This window comes from Spermophilus citellus, assembly GCF_964194105.1.
Source record: "Spermophilus citellus genome assembly, chromosome: 7".
Taxonomy (NCBI): domain Eukaryota; kingdom Metazoa; phylum Chordata; class Mammalia; order Rodentia; family Sciuridae; genus Spermophilus; species Spermophilus citellus.
Genome location: NC_138188.1, coordinates 127,578,634 through 127,596,562, shown reverse-complemented (window position 1 = coordinate 127,596,562; position 17,929 = coordinate 127,578,634). Strand labels below are relative to the sequence as shown.

The following is a 17,929-nucleotide window of genomic DNA, read 5'->3' as shown; positions in this document are numbered from 1 at the left end:
AGATTTAAGAGCAATTGTAAAATGAGCCAAGTTGTGATTCTCCATTTTCAATGTCAACAGTCAGAATTCTATTTTGTTAAAAGATATTTTAAATAAATAATTCTAGAATTAATAATTTCATGTTGGGAAAGGTAATCTTATGTAATTAATGTTTTGAAATATTGTTAATTATGTTTTAATTTATACATAAATATACACTTGTTTATAAAATTTATAAATAGAAAAAAGAAATAGTGTCCTGTGTCACTACCACTCAAAGATGACCAGTATTATTTGGGTAAATTTTCTAGTATTCTTGCATTTTTTACTTTAAAATGTGTTAACATTAAGTCTTTACTTTAAGGTTTTATTATCCATATTTCCCATTTTATTACAGATTATTTATTATTATTAATGTTGAGGCTACCTATCATAAAATTATTTTCATTTATTTATTCAATATTCCATCTTTAAGTATTTCCATGATTTACAATATTCCCAAATAATAAATGACCCTGAAATTAACTTAAAGCTTAAAACATTATATTAATTTTGTATTATTTCCTTTGGATAAATTTAAAGGTATAAGATACATAAAGGGTGTAAGACAGTAAGGCTTTGATAAACTCTTGAAAATTGTTTCTTTGACATTTTAATGACTTCTCGAGGAAAATATAAAAATACTTATGAAAATCTTTTTTAAGATGTTCTTGTTATTTAGCCTAGGTATTAGGCATTAGTGAAACTTATAATGCATAGGTTAAAATAAGTTTTTTATTCATTTTAATATAGAATATCCAACAATAATGTTGGTTACCTAAATCTATAAACAAAATAATATAATATGATCTTTCACAGACAAAAAAAAATTTAAAGAAAAAATATAAAATTGACTGACAAAACTTTAAGTTAAATTTTTTTATTATAAAACCATACATGCATACTCACACATGTATTTCAAATATATTTAAATAAGAATCGTATATAGATATAAACCTAATGAAAATGCAAGAATTTTTAAGTTTTAAAGTTTGTTTTAACTATACATAAAAATTTAAAAATTTTATGTATTAATGGGGTAATATGGTTTATTTTGATATAGCCTGTATACATTATATAATGTTTAAGTCAGGTTAAATATATTTATTTCCTCCAACATTCATGATTTTTCAAGGTGAAAAGTTTCAAAATCTTTCCTTCCAACTTTTTGCAATATACAATACTTCATTGGGGGGCTGGGAATGTGGCTCAGGCGGTAGCGCGCTCGCCTGGCATGCGTGCGGTCCGGGTTCGATCCTCAGCACCACATACCAGCAAAGATGTTGTGTCCGCCGAGAACTAAAAAATAAAATATTAAAATCTCTCTCTCTCTCTCTCCTCTCCTCTCTCTCCTCTCTCCTCTCTCCTCTCTCACTCTCTCTTTAAAAAAAAAAAAAAAAAAAAAAAAAAACAATACTTCATTGTTATCTACATTCACACTCTTGTCAAGTAGCATGCCAGAAGTGCTTGCTCATCTCAAACTGAAACTAATTACCCATTGACCAATCTCTCTCCATCTTTCCCCCCTCCTTCTCTTCTTGGCTTCTGGTAATCATTGTTGTGCTCTCAAGTTCTATATGGTCAGCTTTTTTAGATTTAACCTATGAGTGAGGTCTTGAGGTACCATTCTCTCTGTACTTGTATTGCACTTAACATAGTGATCTCCAGTTGCATCTGTGTTGCTGTGTGTGACAGGATATCATTTTTTCATCTCTGAATAGCATTCCATTTTATGCATTGTTGTAGTCAGCTTTCATGTTGATGTGACCAAAATACCAGAAAAGAACAACTTAAAGAAGAAATAGTTTACTTGGGACTCACTGTTTCAGAAGTCTTAGTCCTTGCTCTAGGCCCAAGGTGAGGTAGCACATCAAGGGAACAGGACACAGTAGAAGAGAGGTGCACAGCTTATGGTAGGGTCAGAAAGCAGTGAGAGAGAAAGAGGAAGAGGCCCTAGGGAAGATGCACCCTTCCAGAGCATATGCCAGTGATCCATCTCCTCTGTTATACCCCACCTGACAATTACCGTCTAGTTATCCCATTCAAACTAGGATAAATGAAGTTATAACTCTCATGATCTAATCATTTTGCTTTGAATATTTTTGCATTAGCACAGAACATTTACAGGAGGAACACCTCATATCCAAGCCATAACAATATATGTACCACATTTTCTTTATCCATTCATCAGTTAATGACCCTAAGGTTGTTTCCAATCCTTGGTTATTGTGATGAGTGCTGCAATGAGCACAGGAGTGTGGATATCACTTTAACATGCTGTCTTTATTTTTCATAATAGCTATAACTAACCAAGAGTGTATAACCATTCCCTTTTCTCCACATCTTCATTAGCACTTGTTAGCTTTAGTCCATTTATTTATTTATTTATTCATTCATTCATTTTTTTAGTACTAGGGATTGACCTAGGTGCATTTAAGCACTGAGACACATCGTTAGCCCTTTTTATTTATTTGTTTTTGTTTGTTTGTTTATTTTACTTTTGAGACAGGGTTTTGTTCAGTTGCTTAGGGCCTTGTTAATTTCCTGAGGCTGACTTTGAACTTGCAATCCTCCTGCCTTAGCCTCTTCAGCTGCTGGGATTTTAGGCATGCACCACTGCACCTGGCTTTAACACTTTTAAAAGCTATCTTTAAAGGAGTGAAGTGATATTTCATTGTGGTTTTGATTAAAATGCAAGTAGGTCATAAAACTGTTTTGTCACTTTGACTATATACATATATATATGTATATATTCAAATACCATTTTCCATACCTTTTTCAGACACACCTCTTCTTCTACAGCTAAATGTACTTTTAAATAATTAAGAAGTTGTATTTAAAACTAAATACAACAGTGATATTAAAGCATGCGTTTTAAATTTTCTTAAGAAAGCAACACTGATGAGTATGTATTTTCAATTTAGAAATCTTGCTGTTTGAGAATGTTTTGTTTGCACAGAAGAGCATAACAGCTTTGAAGTCAAAATTGATGACTGCTTTGGTAAAATATCTTTATAAGACTGACTGATATTGCAGTGAAGGTGAAGAGTTACTCTGTAAGGAGTACATGGCATCAGATTGGGTGTTCACTAGCCTTTCTGATGCCTAACAAGATGGTGTTTTGTTGCATTGGTTTTGAAACTAAACAATATGGTCTTGCTGGAGAAAAAACATTTTTATTTTCTTCTTGAAATATTTTATATAATTCCATATTTATTAGTAACTAGCTTTTCAAATGTTTGCAACAATTATATATGTAGAATGATCCTCTATTATTCTTCAAATTAACTGGCAGTTGCTTAGGAACTCTAGATTAAAAATGTCTTAAAAGGCCAGAGGTGTGTCTCAGTGGTAAAACGTAATTTTGTTTAGCTTGTGGAAAACCCTGGGCTCAAACTCCAGTATCAAAAAAAAAAAAAAAAAATGGTGGGGGAAATAAAATAATATAAAATAAAATAATAAGTACATAATATAAATGAGGAATATGATTTTGAAAACAATCTCTCTACAACATAATTTTATAAATAATGATCATATTTTAGATATCTGCCAATAAAGATATGATGTATTGGATGATATTAATTTCTATGAATAATTATTAACTTATACTATATCTTTGCATTATATAAAAACCTACTGACCCAATATCTACCTCAACTAGGTGTGCACCTAGCCTAATACCTATAAATAAAATTATATGTTTAAGCATGAAATGAAAAATATCAAATTAATAATTTTATTCTTATTTTGACCTTGACTTACTGATAATTAAAATTTTTTCATACTATATTTCTTGGGAAACAACTGCATAATTTATAGTAATTCATCTGCATTTGAACTTTTGGGGTTCTCATAAGCACCATAAAGCTTTCCTAGAAAAGTTAGAGTAGATTATTTCTTATGAAAATGAGCATTTTATCCACACTTTTATAAAAATTGCATTTTTGTTTCATGGTATCACACATGATGTAAAAGTATTAAAATTCCAATTACATAGAATAGTCATTTTTCTAATTAAATTATAGAAATTAATATAAATGTAAAGTGACCTTTCTGGAGAAAATACATAATGAATCTACAATGTGTGTAGTCATTCTTTTTTACGTAAGTCAAAGCTGCATGTTTATGTTTCTTTTATAATGAATTACTTCCCTTTGCATAATGTGTGATGTTTACTTGTCTAGATTCCTTGAAACTTCAATTCTCAATATGTACATATACAGTTTTTATTTACAGACACTAATCTAGGCTCACACTTATTTGAGGTAGATATTGTCAGTAGATTTTTATATTTTAGAAAGGTCTAATATAATTCAGTAATTATGCATGGAAATTATTGCCATATATTTTAGCTACAGATTAGGATACAGATCAAGTATGTTTTTCATATCTACCAGACTTTGTTGAAAGAGAGTGAGGAAGGAGGTGGGAGGTGTATAATAAGCTTCTTTTCATAGGACAGACAGAAGTGCATTAACTTGTTAATAATGCCCTTAAGTATGATAATCATTTAAAGTATTATACACTGCAGAACTTTTATGTTTCGATGCGTTTTATTTTAGAAATATACATCTTTTTCTTGTAATTTATTTTGAAACTACTTATACCTGCTCTGGCTTAGAAGCCCCCCTCCCTCAAAAAGGCAGAGTGTTCTGGCTTTGGCAGCACATATACTAAAATTGGAATGATACAGAGAAGATTAGCATATCCACTGAGCGAGGATGACATGCAAATTTGTGAAGAGTTCTATATTGAAAAAGAAGAAGAAGAAGGCAGACTGTATTTCCATTAGAAGAGTCTGAATATGCAGCCAGTAGTCACTCTGTTTAACTCTAGGCTTCCAAATCTTGTCAAATGCAGTTTTTGATTTTTTTTAAGTAGGCAATTCATTTCTAAAGCTAAGGCTAAAGTAACAAATGCATCATAAACATTTTTATTCAAGTTGTGTGCCTGACTTGAGAGATTGTGACTTTAGGGCAACAGCTTTACCCAGCTCATTCTAATCTTGAAGTTTCACGTTTGAAACACTATGTAATTGAGAAGGTAATGTATAAATACCATATAATACATACCTTGAATCTCCACTTCTGTTTATTCACAGATCTGCTGAATGACATAGATCTGTAATTCCAAGTCAATAAGAGGATAACCATTGGTTATGCCACTAGATGGCAGAGAAAGATCAGAGAATCCTCATTATATACTCAAAATGTATACATAGTACACTTTAAAGTCTTACTTAATTGCATATATATAATAATAGTTTCACTATCCTTTTAACCAATAAGAAAATGTGCTTTATAAAGAATTTGTTAAACATATAATTTCAAATAGAGGATCTTATATTTTCTTTATGATATATAGATATATCATGTATAAAACATTTCTGATACATTCACACAGTGTGTGTTGGTTTGTGTGTGTGTGTGTGTGTATGCATGCTAGCAAGTTTTGTTTTCTGTGTATTACAACATTTGAGGAAAAAAACATATAAAGCAACATTATGACATCTCACATACATTCACAATTCTGTTTCTCTTTAAGTCTTACATTTATATAAAATCTAACAAGATACAATTCAATATAACTATTACTATGTTCATAAACTTTAATACTATCCTTTCACATATAATTCTATAAATGAATGCATTAATATCATTATGTATTATAATAAAGTTGACTACTGATAACCAAATTTTCTTGATTGATATTTACATTATTTTTTAGAAAATTACTAATCAATCAAAGATTCCAAATAGTGACTGATCTTTGAAGGAGTTTTTGATTTCCACATTTAATGAACTGGTTAAAGAATAGAATATTTCTTCCCATCATTCTTAATCTTAACCAAGGAGTGGTAAATTTTTGTTTACACAGAAATTTAATGAAAGCATTAGACTGAGCTAGTACTCTTCAATCCAGTTTTGCCTTTGAAACTGATATGCTCTGCATTCCTTAATAAGTCAACTCCTACATGCCAACCAATAGGTGAAAAGAATCTGTGACCTAAAATCCTTATGAAGGAGTGGAGAAAGACTTTATAAGTAAGTCAATTATTTATTAAAAGTTGCCAGTTTTTCAAAAAGTTCAGATGAAATATTGCTATGATTTAATTTTAGAGGTTCATAGCTTTTCTTATTTACTTTTTTGAATTTTTATAGAGTTCTCCTTACATTCCATTTTTTTCTGATTGATCTCATCCTTTCCTAATTTCTCCCTTCAACTTTATCACCAATTACTTCTCCTCCTTCATTTCCTCTCCATCAATCTAGATGAGATATAAACAAATCACAAAGTTATAATTTTAGCAGTAGGTAATATAGGAGTGGGGATTAGAAGTTGCTCTGTTTTTCTGAACTACTTGGGAAATAGGAAAAATCAGGCTTATGTACTTAGTGTGGATTTAGCATGACTAAAGCAGACTAGATCTAAGGAAAACTCTCAGTAGCTGAGTTGCCAAAGCAGAGATTTATAATTTGTTGTTAAAATTTCTAAAACAGGTTATCATGTGCTAAGCTATCCATAACCCCTTGCAAAGTAAATAAATAAGAGTTAACTGTTTAAATTCTTGATTCTGTGCTCACTTGGTAGGAAATTTGTTTTTAAACCTATGATTACAAAACATTAAATACTGTTTTCAATTATAAAAACACAGTATGTTGGCAAGAGTGATGTAGTAAGAGTTTCTACCATCCCTGCTTTCCCCTTGCCATTGTTAAACAAGTGTTAAAAAGAAAGCATTTATCTTCCCTAATGAGAGTACAAGAACGTTGTGGGCTGAGGCAATATCTGAGATATTTTAAATTTCTAGATTTGTACCATATAGGCTTTTAATAAATATTTTGGATTTATTGATTACCTTATCCAAAAGCTTGACAATAAAAGTTTTCCTTAACTATGTCACCTATAGGCTAAAATGATTTGCAATTATGTTGCAGGAATCTTTTTTGTTATTATTTAGGAACCAGGTTAAAGAAGAAATTAGGATTCTTAAATCATGAAAAGTGGGAAACCTCACATTTTAGTGGGGGGCATATGTTTCTTAATAGACACTGATATGCAATCTATTTTTCTTAATATTTTGCCTTTGCTCCTTTAATGTATTTAGCTTGCTCCTCTAATTGTCCTGGGAAAATTAATCCTTACCACATATCAAATTTGCCAACAGCTGGAAACACTCTCCTAATTCCTTCATCTCAAAGGGAGTACTTTCAGTGAGGAGAAACCATATTATAATCTAGTTAATCTTTTCCTAAAAGATCTATCCAGGGTGTTACTTTCATGAGAAAAAGAACTACCACCTTCTATGGATACTGTTTTAATTTTTCCTAGACAAAATAAATTTTGAGAGACTTGAAGAAAGTAGAAAGGAAAATTCAACAACTGAAGACCCTCATTTACACAATTATCCTATTATACACTGAATATGTGCTGCTTTTTTTTAATTAGGATTGAGATTAGCTGAAAGTTAACTACAAACTTGCCATTTGAAAAAGATTCTCTATTTGAAAAACGTCTTACTCTCCTTTGCAATGAGAGCATCATCAAATTGAAAAAATGGATTCTTAGCATCCAAAGTAAGTTTGACCTCAAGAATTTTCTTCACTATTCTTCACATATGTGCTTATCATGAGTATGAAACTATATGCAAGATTTTCCTATGCCAATGATTAAGAGAAATAAAACATTTCCCCTTCTATTTTATATCATTTTATTAGGATATTTTCTTACACCTCAAACCATTGCCAGAAAAAATTACTGATGGTAAGCCAGTATGTTGTCAATAGCATTCATAATTGATTGTCCCTCACTTGGGTCCTCACTTGATTCCCATGCTATATACAGAAAATATGGTAAATACTGCCCCTCAAATTTTTGTCTTTTATTTTTCTATTTCATTTCATACATTCATAATATCTTCTATCTCTTGACTTTCAAGGAGATTTCTAATCCCAATGAATGCCAAGCCATTTGTGTTACTTCCCAAATAAAATCTTCTACTTACTTAAACAATAACAGTATCATTATGGCTTAAATATCTAATTTTAGTTGGTGAAATCTAGGAGTGACTTGACTCTCATAGAATATTAACAATGTACATATGACTCTACTAGATGCTGCAGGAAACATTAAGGAACTATAGGGTAAGGTCCTTCGCCACACAGAGCTTAAAGTTCAATATGATTATCTTAGGAGAGGAAAGTCATTTCTCTTATTTTGTTGTCTGTCCTGCCAAGTCTTCCTCAGCTGTTGAGAGACTGTATGGTTTCTGTCCAAAATGTTTTGCTCCACAATCAGCATAATTTTTTTTTTCAGTCTGAAGAGGACTCTACATAACCCTGTAAGAATAGCTCCAGGACATATAGATCAACAGTTTCTTGCTATTTGTACCCTTCAGAGAAGAAATGGAAACGGTCACCAACCTCATAGTGAGCATCTATTAAACACAAAGTCAATTTGTCTGGTTGTTAACAGTTTATGATATTTGCTGTTATATGAGCTGGCTAAAAAGTCTTGTCTTCTAGAAAGGCTCCAGTCCTTGTTGCCATTCATTTGATATCTGCCATATGGTGAAAGGAGAAACCTGAAATTTAAAATATCAATGGTTAGGACATTTCTTCTGTCTTTTCCATCAAGCGCAGTGCTGAATTTGGGGAAGGACAATCTTTTGTTGAAAGGAATTTTTCCCATGCAGACTAACTGTCATCCCTATCCTTCAGGCAATAATGACAGTAGCTCCTTTCCCCCAGTGATTGTTACCAACAAAACATCCCGTCTTTTCCTAAAGCCTCTTGGGGATATTAGAGGCACTATAAGCCTCTAATAGTAATGAACTTAATTCATTACTTAATTCAGGATAGTAATGAACTTAATTCTGATTTCTGGAAATCTTAAATCATTACCGTTTTCCTTCTTATCTATACTTCCTTTCTACTAAATCTACTCCTTCCTTGCAAAATTGTATTTGGAAATTAACCTACCACAGTCCCTTACTTCTCATAGTAACTTTCCCTTCCTAAGTCTCATCTTGGAGGGAAAGGAGAGAGATTGAGAATCCCTGCTGCTCTTCTGTCTTCTAGCATTAATTCACATGCACTACCCTAGTTCTATCCTCAACTGCCTCTTGAGATGAATTGTGGGCCCTGGTAACAGATGGGTACACAGATAGCCTGTCATTCTGTACTTAAGCTTGAGTTAACCAAGGATGGAAAATCTTTCCAAATATGTCTGAGAATATTAAAATGTGGCTCTTTCATGCTTGAATAACTGAAAAGTAGCCAAAATACTTCTATCTTAAAAAAAATCAGACTGAGAACAGCATGATAAATTTGACTCAAAAATTAATTTATTCAAATAGTTATGGAGCATTTGAAATCAGGAAATTTAAATAACAAATGCCTCCTGAGTGTCTGCAGTATCATTGTAAGAAAAAAAAAAACTTAAAGAAAACACATGAGAAAATAAATGATATCCTATTAATTATAACAGTTGTCCAGATGAAGGTGCAAAGAGAAAAGAAACATTTATTTCCATATTTGCACCTATCCCTTTGCACCTTCATCAGACTCTTATTCATTTAAAACAGTATTTTGTCATTTGTGTAAATGTCCTTTTAAATTGCCTTCTTCGCCTAATATTCCTGTTTTATTTATTAGGTGATATAAATGAAAACATTGTAAGTTACTCTGGTGAGTTTTTTTTAATACTCTATTTTCTTATTTTGGAGGAAGATGGGACATTTGATATTTGTTCTCTTGGTAGACATTTTCATACTAGGATACCATGCTAGAGGAAATGTGATTCTGGCTGTACCAACAGTTCAAAATTTTAAAAGATTCCATAATCAGTATAGTATGATTTCAAATAAAAATCATATATCTCTATATGACACTCCATACAAATCCAAATAAGTATTTATATTTCCCTTCATTGAGGAAAATATTTTGTATCTTGCAAGTTGCTGTTTATCAATTCCTTCATATGTTCATATAAGCTGAAACAATATTATAGTGAATTAAATAAAAAATTTAAAATTATCACTTTAATATTGCAAATAGTGGCAAGTAAATGGATCTTGCTGAATAAATAAATGAATTTTCAAACTTCAGATCCTAAGACATTCGTACAAGACCTAGTGGAATCTTGAGAAAAACTCACCTGCTAAAGTTGTGTTGCTTTTCACTTCTTACTTTGTTCTTTTTAAAACAAAACAAAACAAAACAAAACAAAAGACCATCAAGTTGATAATGCAAGCATATGCTTGGAGTTCTGGATATATATCTTGGTAAATTGTTTAAATTTGTACTGAAATGATTTTTAACATCACAGAATGAACAGGCAATCTAGACACAAAGACTCAATGTGTTTATGCCTCAGGCTCAACGTGATGACTGAACAGTGTGTAAAGACTCAGGAGCCTTACAAATGTTGTCACCTTCACCTAATAAACTCCATCCCCTTGTCCTCCAAGAAAAACGTGGAGGCCCTCATTGTTAACTCATTAATATTTTAATGGCTAAAACAGTCGAGTAATAAAATTTTAGTGTTTAGGTTAGAAAAAAGAATAGAGATATTTCCATGTCTTATTTTCACATGAGATATTTAAGAATTTGAAGAAAAACAGTTCAGCATGCACCTCCTTATTCTGTTCTGTTTTATTTTATTTTAGTACATGAGTGCTATTATTTATAAAGGAATCAAATATTTCAGACAACAGAGTGACTGGTACAGATCATAAGGAGGTACCACTTACAACAACATCCAAAAAACTATAATAAAAAGTTAATCAATTTCTCTTACTATTTAAAGTATATTAGCATCACATTATTTTATGTTAAGTATATTCAGATGTGAAATTATAAATTGATTTTATTTTAATTTAGCTTTCCCATTTTTATTTCTAAATTGGTAAGATTGACATTTAGGCTTTTTCCCCTGCAACTAAGGATCTCAACTCTGATGACAAAGAATGTACCATAAACATTATGATCATGGTGCCTAAACTGTACATTCTTTGGGGCTTTAACTACTGTTGAATAATCCCACCTGCACTTTTATATTCAGTTGTTAATGAATGCAACACTGTAGGAAATATCGAACATGATTTTACTCTCCCAATGAATTACTTATTATATCTCAAGGATATATTATGGGGAAAATCATTTTTTTAATTAAAGCATATGAATGTTCCTAAAAGTTATATGAACTGCTTGCTTTCAGTGGCCCTCCTGATAATCAATACAAGACATGATCAGTTCCTAATGTTACTATTCTTCAAATGGATACAAGAAAGAATATTAATTTTGTTTACAATGTTGTTCAAGAGAAATTTAAATCACTGTTATGCAAAAGCAAACTAAAATAATAATAAAATTCAGTGATGCTTCTAACCATTTTTTAACATTTAAATTAAAATGTAACTAATTTTTTAAATTTAAATATCTTTAATTTCCACTTTTGTTTCTGCTTCACAAAGAAGTTTTCAAATTTAGAGAATCAATAAACACTGTGCAACTGTAAAAACAAAAAGCCAATAATTAAATTGAGCAAGGAGGAAAGCATAATGATAAAAATTTGAAAATTTATTTTGTTTTATAATTTTCCAATTCATTTGTATGTTCAATTATAATGTATTTAGTAATTTCTATGTTCCTAAAGGTAAGGTCTTATGTTTAATGACTTCTAGGGCTTATATCCAGGATTCCTGAGCATCTCTCATTTCAGAGTAAGAATGTATGGGAAACACCATAAAAGGTGACATATATATGTTGGTATGTTGGAAATTAAACAAAATGTACAAGTTTATACTTCATATTGACAGAAAGTTGAGATAAAATCTATGATGTACCGAGTCCTGATCTTATGTCTTTTTTTATTGGACTTATGCACAATAGCAATAAACCCAATTTTGCTGTGGATATATTGGGATATTTGCTATAATGAAACATCACTCTATGTGTCATAAAATAATGCTTGTTTAATTAAAAAGCCCTTAGACCGTGGTTTTGATGATTTTTTTACACTGTGCTTCTTTTGCCAATAGATGGCGCACATACTACTTACAGTTTTATGATTTAAGTTTGGTAATGTACAGAAAGGTTCCATTTATTCGGATTTTAAGAATATGCCCCTACTTTTTAAAAAAACCATGTTTTTAAAAGGGAATCTGTAAATATCTTTATTGGTTATTTAAAAAATAAATCATTTGTCAAGTATGAAAGTAAAATGTTAAATAAGTCATGTTGATATTTATGCCAGTCAGGAAATGAAATTTCCTTCCGAATATGCTCTGTACAAGTTTTTCATATTCCTTTAGAAAGGACTATTATACAGTGGCATTCACAATCCAGCACTACTGATTTTCTCCTTCATAATATATCATTCCCTTTCACTTTTAGCTCTATCTCAGAGCCTACTTTCATATGATTCAAGTATATATCTTTAGATCAAAGAATAAATATTTTATGAGTGATTCAAATTTACTCTTTAATGTAAAATGCATTCTAATATGCTTTCTCAAGTTTCTTGCTATAGTTATTTGATTGTGTTGTACAAATATTTATTAGCTTATTGACCACTTTTTAAAAATATCTGTTAAGGAGAACTTTGTACTCTAGACAGAAATCATTCAAATGTTTTATACTCCACCACTTGAACTTTTGTTGTAAACTAGAAAACACAATTTCCAAATAACATGCAAATTCTAGGTCACTATGAGAAATACTATAACTTTTTATTAAGTCAATCAAGCAATTGGACTGATGTGTAAATTATATATATGCCAATAATTCTCAGGTTTTATCAGAAGCATCTTTTCAGAAATCCTGATGTTATAGGCAAAATCACTCCACATTAATAGATCATTAATGTGCAGGGGTGTGATAAATAAGTTATTTATCTCTAAAACCCAATTTATCAGACTGCAAATTCAGGAAGGGTCAAAGCACTTTATTAAGATCTAAGGAATTCCTCACACTTTCAGTGAAGACATACAGCCATTCTTGTTACTGTCACTAGTTAACTGGCTTACAAATTTCTCCACTGTTACTCTAGTTGCTCTTGGAAATTTAACGTTGACCCATCCAAAATTTTTGTTCTCCTCAACTCCTAAGATATTCCCTGTTGAATTTTGTGTCCATCTTTATCAGTCCCACTTCAAAAATCAGCAGTTAAAATATCCTATTTCAATACCACAGTCTAAGTTTCTTGTTCAATTACTGAAATAATCTGCTCCAGCTACATGTCAGCCTTTCACAAACTTTCAATAATTAACTCTACTTGTTTCCTCTCCAAGTCCATCTTTTTCTTCACAGTCCTCCACACCCCTGTCCTTACCTCCATTTTTACACAGCCAAGATTTCTTAGATTCCTTGGATAACTATGCAGTACTATGACCAATGCCTTGCTGAGGCCTGATCCTCCTCGAATTTCGTCACCCTTTGACCTACTTGCTGGCAAACCTCCAACCATAGTGAAATCCAGCCATTCACCCACCCGTCTCCTCAACAGCTGTCTATGGCTGGAAAAATTTTCCTCCACTGTGTGAACTGATCTCATTTTAAATTTATATTTACAAATCTCAAATGAGCACTTAGCACATGTGAACATGCCAGTACATTTCCCTAAGCTCTTAAATGACCATTTCACACCTTCTTTTCTATCTCTAAACACATTATGCCCTACTACTCTACACTAAAGATCTTACATCAAATATCATTTAAAATATTTATCACAATAGTTGATGTTATCTTCCCACATTCATGTATGCGCTTCTAAACCCAGATAGTGTGTCACTCCTCTTGTGACATGAAGATGTCTGCTGTTATCCAAGCCAATTTTCTCCTACATGGGATGAAGACCCTCATTCCTCTCATCCATTAACTGCTCCACAATCATCATGTTTTCTCACTCCTAAATTATTCCCAACAGCTAAACAAAACAATAAACAAAATTCCTAACATCTCTCCATAATTTTTTAAATAACCTCACATTTCACACCAGCTACCAGCTTCTGTTCATTTTTCTTGGCTCCCTTTCCTATTAAAACTTCTCAGATATTATCAAAACTGTTCTTGCACTTTTAGTTCTCATCTGATCCTACCCAGCCCAGGTGAGTTTAATCCTTCCTTTTATTTCATTGAAACTGTTGTTCTAAAAGTTGCAATATCTACACCTTAACATAGTTAGTTGTCTTTCCTTTCTTCTTGATGGAACTTTTTCTAAGCTCCTAAAAAACCCACCACATGTTTCTGATCCTCTTTTCAACTCACTGATCGCTTCTTCTCAGGTATTTTTGCTAGTTTTTAATGCTGTATGTCTCTAAGCTTCTCTTAAACTCTGTTTTTCTTTTCAAGCTACAATTTCTACTAGTATGATCTTATTCAGATATATGGCTTGAACTCCACCTTCCTTTTGACCTCCATGTTTGTATGTCCTATATCTACCTCATATTTCTCCATGATTTAATATATAAAGATAGATATAGCAAATCATTTTAGTCAGTTTTTTTACTGCTGCGACTAAAAGATCCAACCAGAACATTGTAGAAGAAGAAAAGTTAATTTGAGGGCTCACGGTTTCAGAGGTCTTAGTCCATGAAAGGTTGGCTCCGTTCCTTGGGACTTGAGGTGAGGCTGAACATCATGGCAGGAGAGTGTGGAGGAGGGAAGCAGCTCACATCATGATCAGAGGGCAGAGAAAAAGAGAAACTCCACCGGAGAGATACAAACATATTACCCCCTGGCCATCCCCTCAATGAACCACTTCCACTAACCACATCCCACCTGCCTCTAGTTACCACTCATGGGATTAATTCACTAATTAGGTTAAGGCTATAGCTCAATTATTTCTCCTCCAAATTTTTTTGCATTGTCTCCCAAGTGAGCTTTGCGGGACACTTCGCATCCAAACCAAACAAAAACAGAATTTTTAATGAGCTCTCCAGAACCCAAAGAAAATTCACTGTGTATGTTTCCTCTGAGGGTACCATAACTGTACTTCCACAATCTTCATTCAGGTTCTTGGTTACATTGACATTACCTCTTCTATACATCCTGGATCTATTTACTCTCCAAGGTTTTTACAGCTAAAACTTTTATTTAAGTGACCATGGCTCACCTGAATTAAAGAGCAGGCAGAGTGAAATTTAAAAGTTCAAATTACATAATTTTATGCCCCAGATTACAATCCCTCTAAATCTCTCACTGAAAATAGAAAAAGCCCTACAGGACCTACATCCCACTTACCTCTCTAAACTCAACTCCCAACACCCCTCCCCTTTTTTATTATGCTTTAGTTACCATGTCCTTTCCACCATCAACTATATATTCCAATAGCACCCCTATCATGGAACTTCTGGCCCCTTTCTGGAAGATTCTTTCCCCAATATTTTACATGCCTTCTTACTATATGGTTTTATCTCAAAAGTCTTTAGAGTACTTCACAACTATTATAGATAAATTAATTCCCATAACGTTTCTATTTCTACCTGAAATACATTTGCTCTTTATGTCTTCATAATTTTTGGCTCTCTACCAGTGGAATGTAAGCTTCATGAGAAAACGAACTTTGTCTTACTAGTTTCCCAGTATATCTAGGAATCTTACAACAATATATATATATATATATATATATATATATATATATATATATATATAACAATATTTATATATTTATATTGCAAATGGTAAGCCCCACAATATACAAATAAAAATGCAATGTGTTGAGTATGTGCATTCATTCATAAAAAATTATTTTATTAGTATTCTTAATGAAACATATTCAGCCTTACATTTCTCTTCAGTTTTAGATACCCTATCAGTTTTCTAGGGGTGCCATAGAAAAGTACCTTAGACCATGTGGCTTAAATAATAAAAATTTATTTTCCCATAGTTCCAGAGTCCCAACTCAAATCTTCATGTTACATGATGGGGCTGGTTTCTTTTGAGGCCTCTCTCCTCAATTTGAGCATGGCTTTTCTTCAGGTATATTCTCATCTTCTTCTTTCTTTTTTTTTTTTTTTTAAGAGAGAGTGAGAGGAGAGAGAGAGAGAGAGAGAGAGAGAGAGAGAGAGAGAGAGAGAGAGAGAATTTTTAATATTTATTTTTTAGTTCTCGGCGGACACAACATCTTTGTTTGTATGTGGTGCTGAGGATCGAACCCGGGCCGCACGCACACCAGGCGAGCGCGCTACCACTTGAGCCACATCCCCAGCCCCATCTTCTTCTTTCTGTAGGTGTCTATATCCCAATTTCCATTTCTTATAAGGACATCAATAAATTTGGATTTGGACCCACCATAATCACCTTATTTTAACCTACTTACCTCTTTCAAGTCTCCACATACAGTCAGATTCTGATTTTTTGTTGTTTCGGACTTCACTTAAATTTTTGAATGGAACACAATTCACCCCTTAATAGATACCTACTAGGGAGAATTAAAGCTGCATTCTCATCAAGTTTCCACAACTTTTGAAATTTGCAGGAGTTACTTAATAAGTTTCTTTTTTGTTTGTTTGTTTGTTTTATCACTAAGATGGCAACAGTAGTAAAGCAACCTTAAAGGATTATTGTGAGAGTGAAGGGAACAAAATCAATGATAATGTGTGCCTATTGCACACTGAGTGATCATTTTATATTGAACATTAGTGTTGTCCTGTCTTATTCACTCCATATATTTTGTTTTTTTTTCTACTATAGTGTATGTATGTGTGTTTTGTATGCATTTCTTTTATAAACTTATCTATCTCACAAGTTTAAACTTTCTTCATAAGTAGAATGAATATGAAATAATCAAACTCATTATACAGAGCATTTGCTCAATTTGCAAACATTCTTTGAAACATTAGGAGTTCAAATGCTACAAAATCCCTCTGGGCTACCCTATTCTGTGTTTACAAGAATGGCTTTTATCTGTTTTGAGTTGGCAGTCATGCCTAGCAGGTGAGCCATCTTGAATTATCAGTGAGCATCTCCTTCATTTTCCTCAATCAATGGGACACCAGAAATGTAGAAAATATGGACTTTGGCTCTAAAGAGTGAAAAATCCAGTTAAGGGCTCACACTGTTTTTTGTTTTTGTTTTTTTTCTATAAAAGATCAATGAGTATGGCTGTGTTCCAATATGAATGTATTTACAAATACTGAAATTTAAATTTCATGAAATTTCCACAAACCATGAAATATGATTCTTTTAATTGTGTTTTGATGATTTAAGAATCATTTTACAGCCTATGAGCCCGCAAAAGTAAATAACAGTGTGCAACAGTCCTGAGGTTTATAATTTCTCATACCCTGACCTAATTTGCCAATGTCTTGGCTGGGCACAGAATCACGAGCCACCACACACCTTGTAGATTCAAACAGCAATTCTTTATTCCCGAATTCACACCAGCCTCTACACACACGTTCTGGGGAAATCCCAGTTCTGCTGCCGCCCAATTCACCTACTCCACGAGGCTTTTTTCCCAAAATACTTTCTGAATCTCCCGAGAACTCAACGGGGGCTCAGGCAGCAGGAACGCCCTATTTCCTGCAGCAATAATCTTCAACTTCCAACTTCCCTAAAACCCGTATTGTCTTAAACCGGGAACGCCCTAAACTTGTCTTAAACCGGGAACGCCTTAAACCCAAGAACGCCTTAAACCTGATCAGCTCTAAACCCGGATCCGCCCTGGTCCTTGAGCAAGGTCACCTTACATGCAATGTCAACAGTGAAATTCCAAGGCAAGTCCATTTAACATGGGGTATGCTGGCAAGGAAATTTTGATGTGTCATTCCTACTTGGCAATGGCCCTCAGCATCAATTTAAAATCATGAAAATTATTGAGGAAATATTTTGTGACTAATACATGAAATAGATTATTAGTATGTTTGTGACATCATCTTTATGTGATTTTCACCCTCTTAACAAGT

General features: G+C 32.6%; 1 long non-coding RNA gene across 1 annotated transcript in view; it reads right to left on the bottom strand.

The window, feature by feature from the left end:
- Positions 1-8,487: 8,487 nt before the first annotated feature.
- Positions 8,488-17,929, bottom strand: part of LOC308653922 — a 130,101-nt gene continuing 120,659 nt past the window's right edge. The window contains exon 4 of the long non-coding RNA XR_014023136.1: positions 8,488-8,602. This is a non-coding gene — a long non-coding RNA (uncharacterized lncRNA). The remainder of the gene's footprint in view (positions 8,603-17,929) is intronic.